This window comes from Canis lupus, chromosome 28 (assembly GCF_048164855.1).
Source record: "Canis lupus baileyi chromosome 28, mCanLup2.hap1, whole genome shotgun sequence".
NCBI classification, from domain to species: Eukaryota; Metazoa; Chordata; class Mammalia; order Carnivora; family Canidae; genus Canis; species Canis lupus.
The window spans coordinates 33159677-33180816 of NC_132865.1; positions in this window are offsets into that span (position 1 = coordinate 33159677).

Here is a 21140-nt window from a genome sequence, read left to right on the forward strand (position 1 = left end):
CCTTCTATTGGGTCATTCTCACCTACCATGTGAGCCATGCCCCTCCCTCTAAGAGCCAAAGTTTTTTAACTGTGAAAGCCTCCACTGCTGGCACAATTTTGTAGGTAATGTGGAGACACTGGGAATCAGCGTTTCCTTGTGCTTTATTCTAAACACTGTTTCTGGTGAATGGTTTTTTCCATCATCCATCTATTGATCTAGCAATCTATGTTTTCAATAGGCAATAGATTTATATAATGCGTAATGTATATAAGGCACATAAAGTTATCTAGAGTGAAACGAAAGATTTCCTTTCATCCAGCTCCTACAATTCACCACTTAAATCCCAAAGAAAACACAACTATTAGTTTCTGCATATCTGTCTGAGATATAAGCACACAAACACAAATGCAGGGATTTTTTTTCTTTCATTTTTTTTCTTTGCTACACAAATGGTACTGAACTTTCTTTTTCTTCTTAAGACATCTTAGAGATCATTCCGTATCAATATATAGAGCTACTGCCTTTTTATTGGTAATAAATATATTGTATTCTTATCATAATTGATTTAACTCACTCCTCAGTGATAGTTTTGTAGGTAGTTTCTAGTCTCTTACTATTTATTATAAAACAATGCTGCCATTTTATAAACTTATTATGTTATGATTCCTCTTAATATTTAAAACATTCCCCTTATTTTAGTTGTGTTCATTATTATAATTTAGAAAGTCTGGTTTTAAATCTTTCAGTAGTACCATTAAAAATGCCTTTTATAAGACAGTTGGCTCTTTATTGGACAGCATCCATTTGTTGCCCACTGTAAACAATGACGAGATTAATGCCTTTTCACCTCTTACTGCTTTGTTTCTTCTGCTTCCCAATTTTGATTGATTGGGTCATTATCATTGTTTTTCAAGTGTATTTTAAAGTACTTATACCTCTAATTAGTTTATCTATCCTTTGAAGGCTTAACTTTAATGCATAAATACTTCATTATATTTCTCCCGCTTCTCATCTCTGACCACTAGTGCCATCTTTTAATAGCAATATTTCTTAATACATCATTGCAATGTATAATTTAAAAACTGCTCACACTTTACCTTATAGCCAAGCTGGTTTGAATTCAATCCTATGTTTAAGGGATCCAGTGCTCAAGTACTAGCCATTCTTTTGTCATAATTTCCCTTCATTTAGTCGTTGGCTTAAATACATCTTCTAATGCTTTTTAAGAAGAACTCACAGGAACTATGCTCCTTAAGGTCTTGCATGTTAAATATAATTATCTACTGCCTTACTTTTTAACTTTTTATTTTGAATTCACTTGAGACTTACAGGAAAGTTGCAAAAGTAACATTGGATTTCTCTGTATAAACATTTTGCATAACTATAGAACAACTACCAACACCAGAAAATTAGCTTTGGTGTGATACTATGAATTATGATCTTATGTGAATTTCATCAGTTTTTAAAAGAATATCTTTTTTTCCTGCTCCAGGATCCTATCCAGGATCTCACATTGTATTTACTTCTTGTCCCTCCATGGTATGGGACAGTTTCTCATAACCTTAACATTGTGGAAGAGCAGTCATCTATTATTTCATAAAATTCTTTCCATCTGCATTTGTCTGAGGTTGTCTTCAACTCGACATGCACTTTCTGGATCCTGCTTTCTCTCCTTGATCAAGCATGATGCTACTGTCTTCTAGCACCTCTAGCTCCTATGGAGAAGACTGAGGCCAGCCTGCTCTTTCCTTATCATCTCTGAAAGAGATGTGTTCCGACTAGACAACTTAGCAAAGCCTCTGTGAAGCCAAGCACAATATAGGTTGGGTCTTATGTGCAAGGGACTTCGACGTTTCCTTCTCCCCATGTGACCTAGGGTGGCAGGTGCAGGGCTGCCACAGATCCTGGGTGCTGAGATGGAAGGTCAAACCCTGCCCTGTTTGGTCTTGGGTCCTTTGCTTTCCCCGTGGTGTCAAACGAGGCTAAGGGAGATTTCTACTTACTTCATCAATGGTGACATTTACAATTTTTTCTCTCTTTGTCCTGATTGTTTTCTGATATCTTAGAATAAGGTAGAAAAGTCTCACCCTTTTATTTTTAATGTGGAAATTGCAATTGCAGACCTGTTGACGTGTAAGTTGCAAATCCTTGAGTTACGCTAAGATGGGAGTGTTACACTAGAGAAGAAAGAAAGCTGATACAGGAGTAGTTTCGGGAAACTGGATCATTCAGGGCCCTTCATGGCACACTCCTTGTCTGACAACCACCTGTGGAGGCTACTGGCAGAGCTTGCCTCATTAACAACACATCTTCATCTGTGTACAATATATAATAATTTGCCCTACAAAGAACCCCAAATACAAAATGTCTGGCAGGTGCATCCCAGAACGGATTTGTCTACTTCTCAGAAGTAACCTTACCCTTGGTTTTTGAATTAAACCATTCAGAGTCTGATTGACTCGCTGCCTTCCTTTCTGAGTGGTGAAGAGATTCATAAATCACTGTGTTTGTAATACGCTTGCCTGTGCCATTTACCCTGCATTCCATATGGAGTTCTGTCCCCCAGTGTCACCTGCTCTGAAAACACATGTTCCTGAGGGGCCCATTTGGGTTTCAGAGTGCATTTTTCTAAAGACAAAAAGTTGAAAATGGGCCTCGGCATCATCAAAACCAAGCATTAATATGCTAATTTTTATTTATTACAGATTAGATGGTCTTTGTGGTCTTGTCTTAAAACCTAGCTACCATATGTTACACTGTTTCTACGAGGGAACCTGTTCCAGATCCAAATTACTGCCTTAACACATCAGTTTATTGATGATATAACCTGTTCCTAAATTGGATTTTGTCCACATGGTGAAAAAGTACTGATACATGTGTAGAAAATGCCAGCTCACTCACTGTCAGCTGGCAAAGTGACAGGCACAGGAAATCTCCAGTGAGAGCTTCACGCATAACAAAGGAGCAGTGAAGAGGACAGAATTCCCTTGAGCTGGGGCTGTAGTAGATTTTCCATAGCTCCCTTCTTAAGTTATTGCCCATGTGGAAGATTTTTAAAGCCATTAGCAAAGGATAGACAATAAGCGATATCATTTAAAGATTTGCCTATTTCTATCTGTGAGTGGGAGATGAGGGCTGGGAAGAATTTGGAGGCTCGGGCAATTTGGATCGAGCACTTAACTTCCATTTCTTCATTACTTCCAACTGAAAGCTGGAGATTAAAATGAAGTGTTATTTTTAAATTAGCTGGCAGGCTTGGAGGAGAGGCATGTGAAGTTGCATCAATTACAAATTTTAAGGTAAGGAAAGATGTTACTTCCCTCTTGTGCTTGCCTACATTCCCTCTATCCCACTCATTGCATTTATTTCTACTATTCACTATTCAGATTTTAACTTCTGAAACCACTAGAATTATAATTCATTTTAGAGCTGTACATTTTCTATTGCTGGACATTCATCGTCAAAGTCGTTTTCTTGAGCTTCCAATTAAACATACACATTCCAACTTTGCAGTCTCCTTGTTCGCTGTATTCTCAAAAGGTGGAAATGGATTATTAATGGTTTATTTTTAGCTGAAAAAGTAGCAGACAGCACCATATTTTTGTGAAAATTACCTATTGCCTCTGTAAGTGCTCTGTATCAATCACATCCTGAAAGAATTCCTATCTCAAGTACAAATAAATTTAGAATGTATATAATTCTTGGTGAAAATAATTACATTCTTATTAAGAGGCACACACACATTTTAGCATGCCAGCTTGAGAAAGGAATGATATTCAACATCCTGCACCCAAGACGCTGGATACACTGAAGTGCTATCTACAATGTCCTCATAAAAACTAACGCTATGCTTTGAGTCTGCTGCTCTGTATTTCAAGGCTCAAGAATAAGAGAGTGTAAACGACCTAAGTTGCTGCTGTGAACAGCAAATTGTGTCCAGACAATGCACAGACAATACGCAGACAGACTCAGCAGGCAGCAGCTGGGTAAAGCCAGCACAGCCCCTGGTGTTGGAGAAGTGCCTTGACAGTGATCTTCCAGGAGGAAAAGGAGGGCTCTATTTTATATATTTAGAATTCCATATTGTGTGTCTGAGCATATAGAAGGGGGTTTTGTTGTACACAAAGTTTAAATGGAAACCACTCAACCCAGGTTTTCAAGGGTGGGAATTTAGCGCTTTCCCTCAATATTGATATCTCTGGGGTCTGGGCAGAGTCTGTGACTTGGGGCTTGGGTTCTGGGAGAAGCAGGAAATGTTATCTTATTCACTGCTAGAGTCCCAATACCTTGAGCCCTAGATGAAACATGTAAATGCTCAATAAATAGATTCATTGACAAATAAAGCACTGTCAGAAAGAACTTCTCACTCACTGCATTTCATCTGCTCCAGCACCATTGCTTCAGGGAAGAATATCCTGCCACAGTGCCCCATCCCTTCTGGTGGTAGAAAGATGAAATGGCACCTAAGTATTCACTATAATGCAAGATAGTGATGAGTGCTGGAGGAAAAGAAAGCAGAAGGGGACAGGGTGGATGGGGCACTCTGGCAGGATATTCCTCCCTGAAGCAATGGTGATGGAGCAGATGAAATGCAGTGAGTGAGGACGTGGGCCATGCAGTTGCCCTGGGACAGGAGTTGCAGTGAGAAGAATCAGTGAATTCTTAGATTCTTGAGCATGACTGGGTTCATCCTCCAAGGAACTCTGCATGGAGGTCAGAATAGCTGGATTGAAGTGAGTGAGAGGGTGAGTGGGAGGTCAGAGAGGTGGTTCAGAGCCAAGTTGGGTAGGGAGTGAGAAGTCATGGTAAGAGCTTTGGACTTACTTATAAGTGGGGTGGAAAGCCAGGTTTATGCAATGGAGTCATGACTTTAAATTATGAGTTAGGGCATTGTAGAAAGTTTGAGAGCTGAACAGGCATTCTTTCTCTCCTCATAGATGATAATACTGTAATGTGGATTTAGAAAGAATTACTTAAGAAAATGACATCTTTTGGGACTTTATGTAATATATTTTATGATCTTTGGTTCTTGAGAGCAGGAAAAATTGATATAGTTAGAACCCCAAAATGGATTCAGTTTAGTGTAAAACAAAAAGATAATAAATGTTTATCAGAAAAGCCAACACTGATTTTATTAATTAGATTCTAAAACAGGAGTTAATGTCATCACAGTCAATATTATAAGCTAGAAAAGATAAATATTTATACAGCACATCTGCCACTCTTTCTCATTTCCTCACTGAGGACAGGCACTGCTTATAACCCACAGCATGCTTCTCCTCTGATCACATTTACATTTTTTTACACTTGCATTTTTAATAAAAGTTTTATTTATTTGAGAGAGGAAGAGAGAACAGGGAGAGCAGCAGAGGGGGAAGGACAAGCAGACTACCCCTTGAGCAGGGAGCCTGATGTGGGGCTTGATCCCAGGACCCTTGAGATCATGAGCCAAAGGCAGATGCTTAACCCACTGAGCCACCCAGGCACTCCCAAGCTTGGATTTTCTTTTTCTTTTTTTTTTTTTTTTAAGGTTTTATTTATCCACTCATGAGAGAGACACAGAGGGAGAGAGAGGCAGAGACACAGGCAGAGGGAGAAGCAGGCTCCATGCAGGGAGCCCGATGTGGGACTCGATCCAGGGTCTCCAGGATCATGCCCCGGGCTGCAGGCGGCGCTAAACCGCTGCGCCACCGGGGCTGCCCCCAAGCTTGGATTTTCAATCCCCTCTGCAACTCAGGACCTAGGCAGCACCTAGCATCAGCTAGACTGACTTACTCTCTGACAAAGTCACTGTAGGCAAGGACTAAATTGATCACTTTTTAAGCAGTTGTTATGCCTTTGTTCTTTCAACAGAAATCAATTCAGTGAAAAAGCTCGGCCTCGTTGTTTAGAATGAAATGTAGAAAAATAGCTAATTATCTTTTGCCCCTTCTGTATGTAAAAAAGAAAAGTGGATGAAATTTGAAGATGAGAGGGAGAAGGCAGACGAGATTTTTTTTTTCCTCAATGTCAATTTAGCATCCTCAAACTTAATTCCAAATTAAGGGAAGAGTTTTAAAATCTTACTAAGATTCCAAACGAAGTACTCCAAAATGGTCATAGAATTCTGTCTTCATTATATAACCTTCGGAGGGGAAAGCATAGAAATTAGATTGTGTTGTTGCCCTTGGTCAGTATTATACCTTGAACTAGGACAATATATATAGTATAAACTAATATATTTAATATATTCACTCCATAATCATGATAAGTACATTCAGCTCCACAAATGATAATTTATTCATCTTTGTTCAAAATAGGCTCTTAGGTCGTTAGATGTCACACAATAAGAAGAAAGAAAAATTAATACGGAGAAAGCACTATTTAAAGTAAGTGTCACAGAGCTGAGGCGGTCGCCCAGTAATTAAAGAGATGTTAGAAATTAGTCCACCATTATCTGTCTTTATTTTCCAGTACTAAGAAACATCACTTCCAATCAGTGCTGTGCTCAAATATTTAGGGTTAGTTTGAGGGTCAAACTTAACAGAGACAATATTTCCTTAAAGTTTGATTCCCTAAAGTTTGATTCTTAAAACTTCTTTAAGCTATTATTTCACAATTCAATGACAAAAAGCCAAAAGCACCTTAAAAGAATATATTTGAATATGAGACTTTACTGAGATTGAAAGGTAGATTACACAGCTGGGCTCTCTATCCAGGGAAGTCTGAGTCTTGCAAAATGCTTCCATCATAAGGATACTTTCTTATCTCTTGTCCTGTGCTTTGTTTTTGTTTATGTAGCCGGGCTATTGACACAAAGTGCCAGCTGGATAGTTAAGCTTAAGCAAAATCAATATTCTGAACTGCTGTGTTTTCAATTTCTCTTTGAAAAATAGACACACACATACACACACACCCAGAGTTTTCTTCCAGAGCCTGCTGGTCTAATTCTTGCTCTAAAAGATTTTTTTTTTTTTTTACATAAAAATCTTAGAATTGTGATCTGCATGGTGAGTTCTTCATCCTGCTGCAATATTCTAATTTGTAAGTGGAAACACAACGCATCAAAGTTTACTAGCTGATGATTTCCTGCTTCCTTTCTCTTTAAAAATAAAGCCAGTTGCGGGTGGAGAGGAGGCAGGTGCTGACCTAAGGAACTTCAGAGATGGGTATAGTCTGTACGCCCAGGCAAATGAACCCGTTCACAAGCACTGAACTCTCTTTGATAAAGGTTTCCCCTGGAGAGATGGGTTAGCAATTCTGATACCTCCATGCATGCTTACCTGAATTGAGCAATCGCATTAAGTGGATGATGGATGGTTCTCTCACTGTTGGAGTGGGGGGTTCCTGTATGTAAGAAGGGGAAGCTAGAATGATCCATGCTTTAATGGATAGGAATTGGAGAAATCTATATGAACTCATGGTTTGGCTTAATATAGATAGTGATGGTAACATACATATACATGGCTACATGTAAGAAATACTTAGAGGGGCAGCCCCAGTGGCGCAGTGGTTTAGCGCCGCCTGCAGCCCCGGGTGGGATCCTGGAGACTCGGAATCGAGTCCCACATCAGGCTCCCTGCGTGGAGCCTGCTTCTCCCTCTGCCTGTGACTCTGCCTCTCTCTCTCTCTCTGAATAAATAAAATCTTTTAAAAAAAGAAGAAAGAAAGAAAGAAAGAAAGAAAGAAAGAAAGAAAGAAAGAGAAAGAAGAAAGAAAGAAAGAAAGAAAGAAAGAAAGAAAGAAAGAAAGAAGAAAGAAAGAAAGAAAGAAAGAAAAGAAAGAAAGAAAAAGAAAGAAAGAAAGAAGAAAGAAAGAAAGAAAGAAGAAAGAAAGAAAGAAAGAAAGAAAGAAAGAAAGAAAGAAAGAAGAAAAATACTTAGAGCCATGCATCTATATGCAGACTAGTAAACACACATATATTTCCTTGCCCTGTTAGTGGAGAATGCCTAAAAGAAATGGTACCCTAGTAGCAACAAGCAGACCTAGTACCCAGATCTCGGTTTCCCAAACCATTCTCTAATAAAAGGAATTGGTGCTCTGCGGAGAAATGGCTGATTCTAGGACTGAGCCAGGAACTACACAAGATGATCCTGGAGCATCTCACAGTGCCAGAAAGTGAGACAGTGTTAAAAAGCAAGGCAAAACAAAAAGACCCCAGAGACACATAATGATATAGGTATATCAAAGGGACATGAGCCAGATGAAAGACTTCCAGCTGCTTGAGCCAGAGCAATTTGAACAACAAAATAAATGAAGTAGCATTGGATTATAACCCAAAGTATAAAATAAATATCCATAAGTCTATATTGAAATAAAGAAAAGAATAAATAAACAGATGGGTGAGAATAAACAAATCTCCTATGGAGAAGAATTTAAAATAATTGATGCAGATGATTTGTCTTCAAGGAAGGAGAATATAATCCTCTACTCCTGAAATGTGAGCTATGCCTGGTATCTTTTTTTTTTTCAATTTTTATTTATTCATGAGAGATGGGGAGAGAGGGGCAGAGACATAGGCAGAGGGAGAAGCAGGCTCCCTGTGGGGAGGCCGATGCAGGAATTGATCCCAGGACCCCGGGGTCATGACCTGGGCCAAAGGCAGATGATGCTCAACCACTGAGCCACCCTGGCGTCCCCTGATGACTTTTTTCTAAAGAGTACAGTATGAAAAAGGAAAAAAACTAGGGTAACTTTACAGTAATAAACAAGACAAACATTACCTTAGCCACATAACCAAATTAAACATTTGGTAAATCACGTCAATGCTATCATTGATACCATGTGATTTTTTATAAAAAATGGCACTTTGTCTGTGATCTTCCTCTCCAAAATATATAACCCCGATCAAATCATGAGAAAAAACATCAGACCAATCCAAACTGAGAGACATTCTACAAAATACTTGAGCAGTGTACCCGACAACTGCCAAGGTCATCAAAAACAAGCAAAGTCTGAGAAACTGTCACAGCCCAAAGGAGCCTAAGGAGGCACAACCACTAAATACACTGGAGTGTCCTGGAGTGGATTCTAGACCTGAAAAAGGACATTAGGCAAAAAGAACCGAAGGAAATCTGAATAAAGTAAGAATTTTAGTTAATAATAGTTTACCAGTATTGGTTTATTAATTGTAACAAATGTACCAGACTAATACAAGATGTGAACAACAAGGGAAAACTGGATGTGGGGTTTACAGGAACTTTATAATATCTTTGCAATGTTTCTGTAAATCGAGAACTGTTCTAAAATAAAAATGTGATTAAAATTATAAATTCAATTAAAGCTTGTAAAAGTAATTCAGAAGTTGTGTTAAACTTAGATGGATATTCTTCTTCCTGTTTTCATGTGCTTTGTTCCAGTGTAATTGGTAAAGTACAAGAAATTGAAAGAGAACAGAACCCTTAATTACCTGCTGAAAGCTATGTCTGGCTGCTTTTTTTCTCTGTAGGTAATAAGAACTAAAGTAAAGGTTGGCTGAAACTAAACTAAAGAGAACATTGTACATTAAAAAAAAGTCAAAATACTTTCTCCAGTGTTTTTATACTACTGCTGTAAAATATGTTGTACCTGCATATAAAAACTTTTTATCTACTATAAGCCCAGAATATTCTTTATATATTTGGTAAATAAACACATGTTAGGTTTGAATTATTCTTCAATTGCTGTGGGATTTAAACTGGCATTGCACATGATTACCGATGCTAGAAATAAAATGTTTAAAATGCTTAATAATGGCCTGTAAAACTAGTGACACAGATGATCTTTTTGAAATTTAATGGAAAGAAAAAATAAATTTTCAGTACTTATGTATAAGCACAGTCAGAAGGTACATTGACTTTTGATGGTTTTCATAACATATACAAATTTCTTTAAATACAATATTGATGGTTTTATTATTAAGCATGTAAACCAGAATTCAATATTTTTTTTCTACACCTATTATTTCAGAACATTTTGAAAGACAATGTTCTTTGTGTCTGGAAACACAAAGGGTGGTAATTCCAGGCACAGTATGCAGTTTGCCAAATAGATTTTGACAGCAGTACTCCATCAATATTTTACTGAGAATGAAAAATGAACATCAGACCATTTTATTTCTTCTCTCTAGAGCCTACTAACCTATTGCTTTGCTCCAAGGGAAGTCCTGGTTCTTTAAAGAATATGGTTTTGAAACCTCTCAGGAAAACTTCAATGCCATCTGTCCACTTTTTATTTACACTTTAATAAAAGCCTTTTTTTTTTAGTCAAGCCAAGACTGCTGACACGTTTCGAGGGCAGAGCTTGGTAAATAATGGTCCTTTTCAATATACTTCATTTTGATTTCAACTGAACAGTTAATGATGTTTGCCATCTGACCTGCCAGGAGGGATGGAGGTTGTATCGCCCTCCATCAAGCACCACTAAGTTCCTCAGTGATATCAGGGGCTGAGCCCTGGACTGGGAGTCCCAGCTTGGACTGGAGCTCTGGGTCTGCTCCTACCTGCTAGCAACACATGAGTAAGTCCTCCCATCGCTTTGGGAACTGAGTTTTCTCATATGCAAATGTGAGAGGTTTTTCCCCTCCTAAGTCTATTAATTTCCTTCTTTCTCAGTTTCTAATGCCCTCATAGTACAAATCCAGTAGAAGGATTCCTAAACCCTTCCTCCTTGTGATGCATTTGGGAGAGAATCAAGTGTGTAGCTGATGAGTGCAGGTGATGTGTGCAGCCAATGGATGGGTAACTGCAAATCTCATTGCTGTTATAAGGCGTGGAAAAGCAAGAGGAAAAAAATGACAAATTTCCTTTTCTTGGCTTGTCAAAATACATAATGCACAGTCTTAACCTCCAACCTTGAGAGGAACTTAATGTAGTTCAGGAAAGACCTTGCTTATAAGTGAAGGATAACTGAACACTTGGCATTTTTAATGGTACATCAGATATTTTTCGAATGCAATGTACTATTGCTATAACCACAGCGATGGCTTTCTAGGCAATGAAGTTGATGATAATTTTATAGAATCTTAGATTCTGTATCTTTGTGAAGGACACAAGCTAAGTCTGTGAAGATAAATCCCATCATTTTAAAATTTTTCTCTTACAGGCCAATGGTAGCTATGTTCTATAGAAAGAGACACACAGAAATCTACATTATATTACTACATAATGTGTCTATGTAGATTTCTGTATGTCTCTGTCTATAAAACTTAGCATTATTTGGAATGAAAATGGACCATCACTGGGGCACCTGGGTGGTTCTGTGGTTGAACGTCTGCCTTTGGCTCAGGGTGATCTCCGGGTCCTGGGATTGAGTCCCTCACTGGGCTCCCCACAGTGAGCCTGCTTCTCCCTCTCCCTGTGTCTCTGCCTCTCTCTGTGTGTCTCTCACGAATAAATGAAAAAAAAATCATTATAAAAAAAGAAAGAAAATGGGACATCAACTGTGGACACTATAGAGATTATTACCAAATTGGACTAATTTATAATTTACTATGTTAAGTGATTTAAAAAGTAATTCACTACGTATAGTAACTGAATCACTATAAAAAGTGATTTAAAAAGAAAAAAATAATATGATCCACTCAGGTTCAGAAAAAGCACTGTTCGCATTGAGAAATCATTCAGTTAACAGACTTTTTGCAAAACAGGGGTGGAAGAGAAATTTTATTATTTATTTATTTATTTATTTATTTATTTATTTATTTATTTTTGGTGTTCAATTTGCCAACATATAGAATAACACCCAGTGCTCATCCCATCAAGTGCCCCCCTCAGTGCCCATCACCCAGTCACCCCCACCCCCCGCCCACCTCCCTTTCTACCACCCCTTGTTCGTTTCTCAGAGTTAAGAATCTCTCATGTTCTGTCTCCCTTTCTGATATTTCCCACTCATTTTTTCTCCTTTCCCCTTTATTCCCTTTCACTATTTTTTATATTCCCCAAATGAATGAGACCATATAATGTTTGTCCTCTCTGATTCACTTACTTCACTCAGCATAATACCCTCCAGGTCCATCCATGTAGAAGTAAATGGCAGATATTTGTCGTTTCTAATGGCTGAGGAATATTCCATTGTATACATAAACCATATCTTCTTTATCCATTCATCTTTCGATGGACACTGAGGCTCCTTCCACAGTTTGGCTATTGTGGACATTGCTGCTAGAAACATTGGGGTGCAGGTCTCCCGGCATTTCACTGCATCTGTATCTTTGGGGTAAATCCCCAACAGTGCAATTGCTGGGTCGTAGGGCAGGTCTATTTTTAACTCTTTGAGGAACCTCCACACAGTTTTCCAGAGTGGCTGCACCAGTTCACATTCCCACCAACAGTGCAAGGGGGTTCCCTTTTCTCCACATCCTCTCCAAATTTGTGGTTTCCTGCCTTGTTAATTTTCCCCATTCTCACTGGTGTGAGGTGGTATCTCATTGTGGTTTTGATTTGTATTTCCCTGATGGCAAGTGATGCGGAGCATTTTCTCATGTGCTTGTTGGCCATGTCTATGTCGGAAGAGAAATTTTAAAACCTGATGAAGGATGTCTAGAAAAACCTAGAGTGATGTCTTACTCAGTAATGAGATTTTTAAAGTCAGGAACAAACAGAGGGCAGCCACCCTCACTGGATCTATTAAACACTGCTCTGAAACTTTTATTCATTGTAATAATAATAAGACCCACAGAAAAATAATAAAGCTATAAAGATGAAAGGGAAAGAGCAAGTTATTATTGTTTGCAGGTGCCATGGTTATCAACATGAAAACCCAAATAATCGACAGTATGAGAGTTTAACAACCTCAGATGGAAGAACAATATACATAAGCCAGTTGCATTTTAACAAACAAGCAATGAACACAGTTTTCAAAAGTTACTATTTACACACTTGTGGTGAGCATAACGGAAGTATAAAGTATAGAGATGTTGAATTGCTATGTTGTACATCTGGAACTAATATAACGTTGTGTATTAATTATACTCAAAGGAAAATTTTTAAAAAATTAAAACAGAGATTCCAAAATTTACCATTTATCATAACAGCCAAGAAAAAGAAGAAGAAGAAGAAGAAGAAGAAGAAGAAGAAGAAGAAGAAGAAGAAGAAGAAGAAAAAAGAAAGAAAGAAAGAAAGAAAGAAAGAAAGAAAGAAAGAAAGAAAAGAAAGAAAGAAAGAAAGAAAGAAAGAAAGAAGAAAGAAGAGGAAAGAAAGATACATAGGAAAAAAACTAACAAAAATGTGTAAAAGAAGTTAGTTGAGAACATTATAAAAGATCACTGAAAGGTACCAGAGAATAATCCTTTTGTATTTTGAAGTCTGTCATATGCACAACAGAGTGTATGTAACTGAAATGTAAATATAAAAAACAATTTAAAGGATGAAATCCTGCCACACAGTTTAGCAAGTGTAACACTAGCAGTCTGTGTCTTTGAAATCTCTCCTTGCCCTGCTTGCTCCAGACCTATCATCTCAAAGCTTGCTCCCCTTTATTCTTCAACACACAGTTTTGTATGCCTACTTATTTTATGTGTTCCGAACTTCATCTAAGTGGAATCTTATTATGTGTGTCCTTCCACAGCCAGCTATTTTGCACATGCATCTAGAAAGATGTGTGTAACTCTAGCGCATCCATTTTCTTGCAGGATAACTTCCCAGTCTATGAAGCCATATATATTTTCTCTCCAATCAATTTTCAGTGGATATTTGGGATGTCTTTAGTAGTTTTAGTATTGCAAACAGTGTAGCTCATTCCACATGTGTTCCTGGCAATCTCATGCAAGATTTTCTCTAGAATACATGCCTATAGAAGAAAATTGTTGGTTTGAAGAATATACAGATACTTTCACTTTCCTGGCTTGCGGCAAATTGTTTCACAAAGTTGCCATATCCTTTTGCACTCTGATCATTATATATTATCACTGTATGAGAATTCCTACTGCTGTATCCTCTTGGCCACACAAATACTGTCACACTATTTAATTTCTGCCACTGTCATTGGTATGTGATAATATCCCACTATGATTGTATTAGTTTCCTCTTGCTGTTGTAACAAACAATGGCAAAGGTATTGGCTTAAAGCATCACACATTTATTATTTTGCAGTTCTGGAGAAGTTCCAAAGTCAGTTTCATTGGGCTAAAATCAGGATTATTGACAGAGCTGGTTCCTTCTAGAATCTCTAAGAGGAAAATCTGCTCCTTCCCTTTTTCAATATGTAGAGGCCACCTGCATCTCTGGCTTGTGACTTCTTCCTTGTGTCACTCCAACCTCTTCTGTTACGATCTTGTCTTCTAGTTCTGCCTTTGGTCTTCTTGCCTACCCCTTATAAAGATTCCTATGATTACACTGGGCTCATGCAGATAATGTAGGATCATCTTTCCATCTTGGGTCCTAACTAAATCCCATTAACAAAGTCCCTTGTAAGACACTTAACTCTGGGAAAACAAGGGGTGGTGGAAAGAGAGGTGGGTGGGGGGTTGGGGTGACTAGGTGATGGGCACTGAAGGCGGCACGAAGGGACGAGCACTGGGTGTTATGCTATATGTTGGCATATCAAACTCTAAAAAAAAAAAAAAAAAAAGTCCCTTGTAGCATACTCAAAGTTCTGAGGATTGGAACATAGACAAAACTGAGAGGCTACTATCTGTCCACAAGAGCAGGTTTATTTTGTTTGATTTCTACATTGAGCTATAGCTGACATATAACATTAATTTGAGGTCTACAACTTAATGATTCAATATTTGTACATAATGCAAATGATCACCACAATAAGTGTGGTTAATATCTATGACCACACAGTTACAAATGTTTTTCTTATGACAAGAACTTTTTTTTTAGAAGATGAATTTTTTAAAGATTTTATTTATATATTCATGAGACACACACACACACACACACACACACACACACACACAGAGGCAGAGACATAGGTAGAGGGGGAAGCAGGCTTCCTGCAGAGAGCCTGATGTGGGACTCGATCCCAGGACCCAGGATCATGACTTGAGCTGAAGACAGATGCTCAACTACTGAGCTACCCAGGTGTCTCTTGTGTTGAGAACTTTAAAGATCTACTCTCTTAGCAACCCTCAAATATACGATACAGTATTATTTATTATATTTTGTATATATTATTTATTCTGTTACACATATAATATAAATTATTATGTTATGTTATATAATAATATTACATATTTTAGTCACCATGTTGACTCTTAGAGTATTTTAGTCACCATTGCATCTCTTAGACTTACTTATTTTATACATGGAAGTATATATTTTTGGATGTCCTTTGTCCATTTGTGTGTCTAAGACACAGTTCCCTGAAGCAATGTATACCTCAAAACAGCAATAATCGGTTAAGACAGATTTTCTGAGTAGTGGTTTCAAATATGTCCACAAATTAATTATTGTCCCCTCCTTCAAAAGGTAGATCTCAATTTCCTGCCACTTGAGAGACTTATTTCTAATGAACAGGATGTGGAAGTGAAGGTGTGTCCATCTGAGACCAAGCTATAGAGAGCCCTGGGGCTTTCTTCTTGGTCAATCACTTGTATTTCATTCTGGGGGTGCTCACTCCCATGTTGAGAGGACCCACAGTCAGCCCTGTAGAGAGGCCCATATGGCAAAGCATTGGACCAGGGAGAAACGGAGTCCCTCCTGCCTATAGTGTGTGTGAACCATCTTGGATGTATTTCCCTCAGTCCAGGCCAGGCTTGTGGGTGACTGTAGTCCTAGCTGATGTTACAACTGAAGACCTCCATTCACATTCACTTGGCTAGACGTTCTAGAACTCCCGACCCTCAGAAATTGTGAGATAATACATTTTTGTTGCTTTAAGCTAAATTTTAGGATAATTTACTATTTAACAGTAGATAGCTAAAACAGCCCTTCACTCATGAATCAGAAACAATAGGCAGAAAATTGTGTTTTGGCTTCCTCACCTGCACAGTGGGGGTAAGAATAAAATTTATCTCATCTACACCATGTAAATAGGACCCTTCTGGAGAAATATAGTATCATCCAAAACAGCCATTCAGAAGAAATTCATTTGAATAAGTTGTATTTGGAAGAAAACAGGAGATTGCTCAATTTTAAATCTCTCCCTAATTCCTTAAAAACTACTATTATTTAATTACTTCTTTACTTCAGATTCTAAAGTCTTACCATATATCTGGAAAACAGACAAACAGCCCAATAAAATCTCAGGCAATAGTGATCTTGGAGGGGCAGGCAGGGATGGGTAGAGAGATGAGACATTCTCTTCAGACCAGACCTAACCAATAATATATTAACTCATCTTTGTTCAAAGACAAAATCTTTACTGATACAGTTAAAAGATGCCAACATGTTCTCCCAAATGTTTAATTCCATTTGTCTTCTGAAGCACATGCGTTAGGTTATGGAGGCCTTTCTTTCTACTACTTCCCCTACAGCCGAATGCTTTCCTCACATGGCAAACAGAAAGTGAGATGATATTTTAATAAAGATTTCAGTCACAATTCCTAATGACAGCAAAGTGAGACACAGATCTCTTCCATTAGGTGAATTTGGATAAAATATAAAAGGTGAAAAGCAAGATACTGCTTGATAAAACTAATATAAAGTGTTCTTATTATCCTGTTAAATTGAATAAATCCTCTTAAATTAAATAAAGAATACATGAAAATAATTCAAGGAAAAAACACAATCTCCTCGAAACATGCCAATAGTGTATTCAAATTGCACTTCATTTTTTTTCAACTAGGATATATTTATAACCATTTTTATATTAAGTTCTATAGAGATTTAAAGTCCTTACATCCAATTAAAGCTGCATAATATTTAAATCTGAATTAAAACTTTTTCTTATACTTTTTAAACATGGGTAAAACAGATAATATTTTTGGAGTATAAAATTCTTAAGACTAGGTAATCCAAAAATTCTGGCTAATGCAGATGTAGTCATATTTCATTTTGCCTTCTATTTGTGTCTGAGCTTGTTTGAAACACAAGCCATTAAAAAGGAGGTCAGCATCAATGAGATATGAGAACAGCTTTGATTATAGTTATTTCTGTGAAAGATAAAGATAATTTATTTTGTGCTGATTATAGGTTTACTTTCCTTTCAGGGCAAGCTTTAAAATCATTTCCAACTTCATCAGCAGTGTTAAATGAAATAATGTTTGCATTTATTCTTCCTGATGAAAATTTACTGAAGATAGAATAATTTTTAAAAACATATATGCTGCATTAGAAAGAGAATACAGTTTGGAGTTAGGCCTTCAGTCAAAATCTGCTTTTGCCATTTACTGAGTTATCCTCGGTATGTTATCTCCTTGGTGAGCCTCCATTTCCCCATCTGTTAAATGGGGCTCATGAGAATCACTTCATTGGGTTCTGAGGATTAAAAGTAAAACAATATTTGAGTAATAATCTGCTTAATATCCAATTTCTATTATTAATATTTTAAAATATTATAATTACTCTTATTTCTTATTATTTGTACTATTTCTTTCATGTCAGTTTCCAAAAAAAAGCATAAGCTGTTGACCATTAATTATTGAAAATGATTTTTACGTGGATTGGCTTTTCTTCAACAAATACTTTTCATGTACATGTATGGATGAAGGAAAGTGAATGCACAAATTGTCCTGCAGGGACACTGCCCACTTCTGCTTTCACCCACCTCGACATACACACACTTTCCCCACACCTCTATATCAGTCTACATTGGCTCAATAACGAGGTGTCACAGACTGGTGGCTTAAACTGGGTATGAGATAATGATTTTTTACATTCTGGAGGCCAGAAGTCAAGGTGAAGTCGTCAGCAGGGTAGTTTCTTCTGAAGACTCTCTTCTTGGCTGATAGCTGGCCATCTTTTACCTGTGTCCTCACGTGGTCTTCCCTCGGTGCATTTCTCCATCCTAATTCCCTCCTCTTATCAGAACACAAGTTATAGTGGATTAGGGCCCATTCTAATGATGTCATTTTAACTTATTAATTCTTTACAGACTCTACCTCAACTACCATCACATTCTGACATACTGGAGGTTAGGACTTCAACATATGAATTTTGAAGGGGACACAAATTATTCCATGATGATTTACAAGGACTGAATGCATGTGAACATCAGGCCATGATGGTGGCCTGAGGTTTAGGGCAACAAAAAAGGAAGTTTGTTTCTGGGTAGATTTCTGTTAATTGGTGGGCTCAGTGGTAGAAAACAGGGAAGGTTAAAGATAGAGGAGAAAAAAAAAAAAAAAAAGATAGAGGAGAAGCCTTTGCCAGGCTGGATTTAGCCACAGAGGCTAATAACAAAGGGCTGCTAAGCGGTCCAGGGCAGCTCGTACAAGAAACATAGCAAGCTTAGACCTAACTCAGGTCATCAGGAGTGGCAGGAGAATTCCAATCATTTTAAATGAAACAGTAGGTAACAAAATGGTTTGATGATTCAATAGCAGAAAAAATTTGCATAATCTTCACATTAATAAACAAAAAGAGGAAAAATAGATGATTATCTCAAATGGTACAGAAGAAATATTTGATAACATAAAATACCTATTTATTATTTTAATAACACCTTCAGAAACTAGCCATAGAAGGAGATTTATCACCCTGACAAGACTCCAACTTTTATCCAACTCTCTAAGGGTTGAACCAGAAGAACAGAAATGACTTTAATATCTACATCAAAGAAAGTTTAATGCAGGAAATTTGTTTCACAGATAATCGGTGGGATGTTGAACATGGGATAGTGAGGAAACTAGAGAACAGGAAGCCACTAGTACCCCAACCCTGGGGGGGGGGAGTCACAAGGAGGGGATGGCTGTAGCACCCCAACACTGGGGGGTCCCAGGGATGGTGTCACCAGAGCCCAGTGGCAGAGGTCACCCTGAAGAATGGGAATCTCAGAAAGATGGCTGAGTGGGAGCCAAGGAGAGAAGCAAGGAGGAAAGTGAAGAGATACCCCAGTTCTATTTTCCCTATGATCGAATTAATCTCTCTGCCAGTACTTTTTGGCTAGACCTAGTTGGGAATGATCCAACACGGACACCAGGATGTACAACCATAGGGATCTTTTGTCTATAATAAAGGGCTTACTCAACAGGGGAGGGGCAGAGAGTGGATTTGAGGGCAAATGAGTTCGTGTCTGGCACAAGGGCTATGCCCAAAGCTAAAGTAGCATCATACTTTGTGGGGAAGCTAGGCAGGCAGTACCATTAAGATAGTGATGCTCAGTGTTACTGCTACTGATTAATGTGGGGTGACACTAATGCTGTATGACAAGAAAGGAAGAAAGAAAGAAAGAAGAAAGAAAGAAAGAAAGAAAGAAAGAAGAAAGAAAGAAAGAAAGAAAGAAAGAAAGAAAGAAAGGATATGAACTGTCCTAACATGATACATTTGGTAAAAGGCCATAATTGACAGATGATATGGTTATCTACATTAAAAAGCAATGGATTTAATAGAAAGATAATAAAAAGCTAATAAAAGTACAAGTTTGCATATTCAAGAGAAATGTATCCAATCATCAGTATTCTTCTAGACTACAAAAATGAATCAAAGGGGAAAGGAGAAAAAATGAGTGGGAAATGTCAGAGAGGGAGACAGAACATGAGAGACTCCTAACTCTGGGAAACGAACTAGGGGTGGTGGAAGGGGAGGTGGATGGGCGGGGGTGACTGGGTGATGGGCACTGAGGGGGGCACTTGATGGGATGAGCATTGGGTGTTATTCTATATGTTGGCAAATTGAACACCAATAAAAAATAAATTTATTTTTACAAAAAGAATCAATAGTATAATAGAGAATAAGATATTATTTACAAAACCAACCAAGAAGAATAAAGTATCTATGGCTTTAGCTAACAAGAGATGAATAATAGCTTTATAGGAAAAATTTAAAACATTATTAAAAGATGTAAACACTTGATTATATTAAAACATATAGTTTGTTCTTGGGTGGTGCAACTCAGCGGTGTTTGTGTAACTATACAGATGCAAATATAAAAACCCACAAATTAAATATCCTTTCTGTAAGACTTCTGGCAGAATTTGTTGCAGAGCTTGACAGATTTATTGTACATGAGATGTTAAAATGTACATGAGACATTAAATATCCTTAAATGGCAAGATAGCTATGAACAAAAAGTACAAAGAGGGGAGACTCACCAGATCAACTATGAATGTATACCACAAGTATACATGCACCACAAACTGATAAAAAACCTCAGAGGCAGATGAGAGATCATGCAAATGGACCAGAGAATTTGTCTCTGGAAATTTAATATATACAATAAAGTTGACACCTCAAAACATTGGGGAAGTGGTAGGTTTTTCATTGGTTGTATTGAGAACACGGACTCACTAGGACAAATAAAATTATACCTCTTTATTACGCTCTTTACAAAGATTAAAGATCTTTGGGTGGATTAAAGATCTTAATAAGGGGCTCCTGGGTGGCTCAGTGGGTTAAGTGTCTGCCTTCGGCTCAGGTCATGGTTTCAGGGTCCTGGGATGCAACCCTGAGCCCCGTGTCTCATTGGGCTCCCTTCTCAGCCAGGACCAGGAGTCTGCTTCTTCTTCTGCTCCTCATCTTCCCCATTGTGTTCTCTCTCTGTCTCTCACTCTCTCTCTTTCAAATAAATAAAAAATCTTCAAAAAAAAGAACTTAATAAGAAAAACAGAATTATAAGGTCATTCCTACCAATAGTTTGCAGACACTTTATTTAAGTCAGGAAGGATGTCTGAGTTGTTTCTAGTTTTTGGATGTCATGAACAAAAAGCTGTTATGAACATTTGTGTGCAGGTTTTTGAATGAACATAAGTTTTCCTTTCTCTGGGATAAATGCCCATGAGTGAAATTACTAGGTCTCATAGTAATTATGTGTTTAGTTTCATAAGAAACTGTCAAATTGTTTTCCAGAGCAGTGGTGCTGTTTTTCAATTCCCACCAAAACGATGGGACGGTTTCAGTTTCTCTGCGTCCCGGGCAGCATTTGCTGTTTTGCCCTTCCTTACTACAGCCATACTGATGAGAGTGTAGTGATAGCTCACTGTGGTTTTAATTTGCATTTCTCTGAATGCTAATAGTGTTGTACATCTTTTAACGTGATTATTTGCCATAAGATGCACTTTTGAGGTCCTGCAAATAGTTCATTTGAAGAATCCTGAAACAATAAATCCTGGAATGGGGACACAGTACAGTAGACTCATTTGACTAGGGGACCAGGAG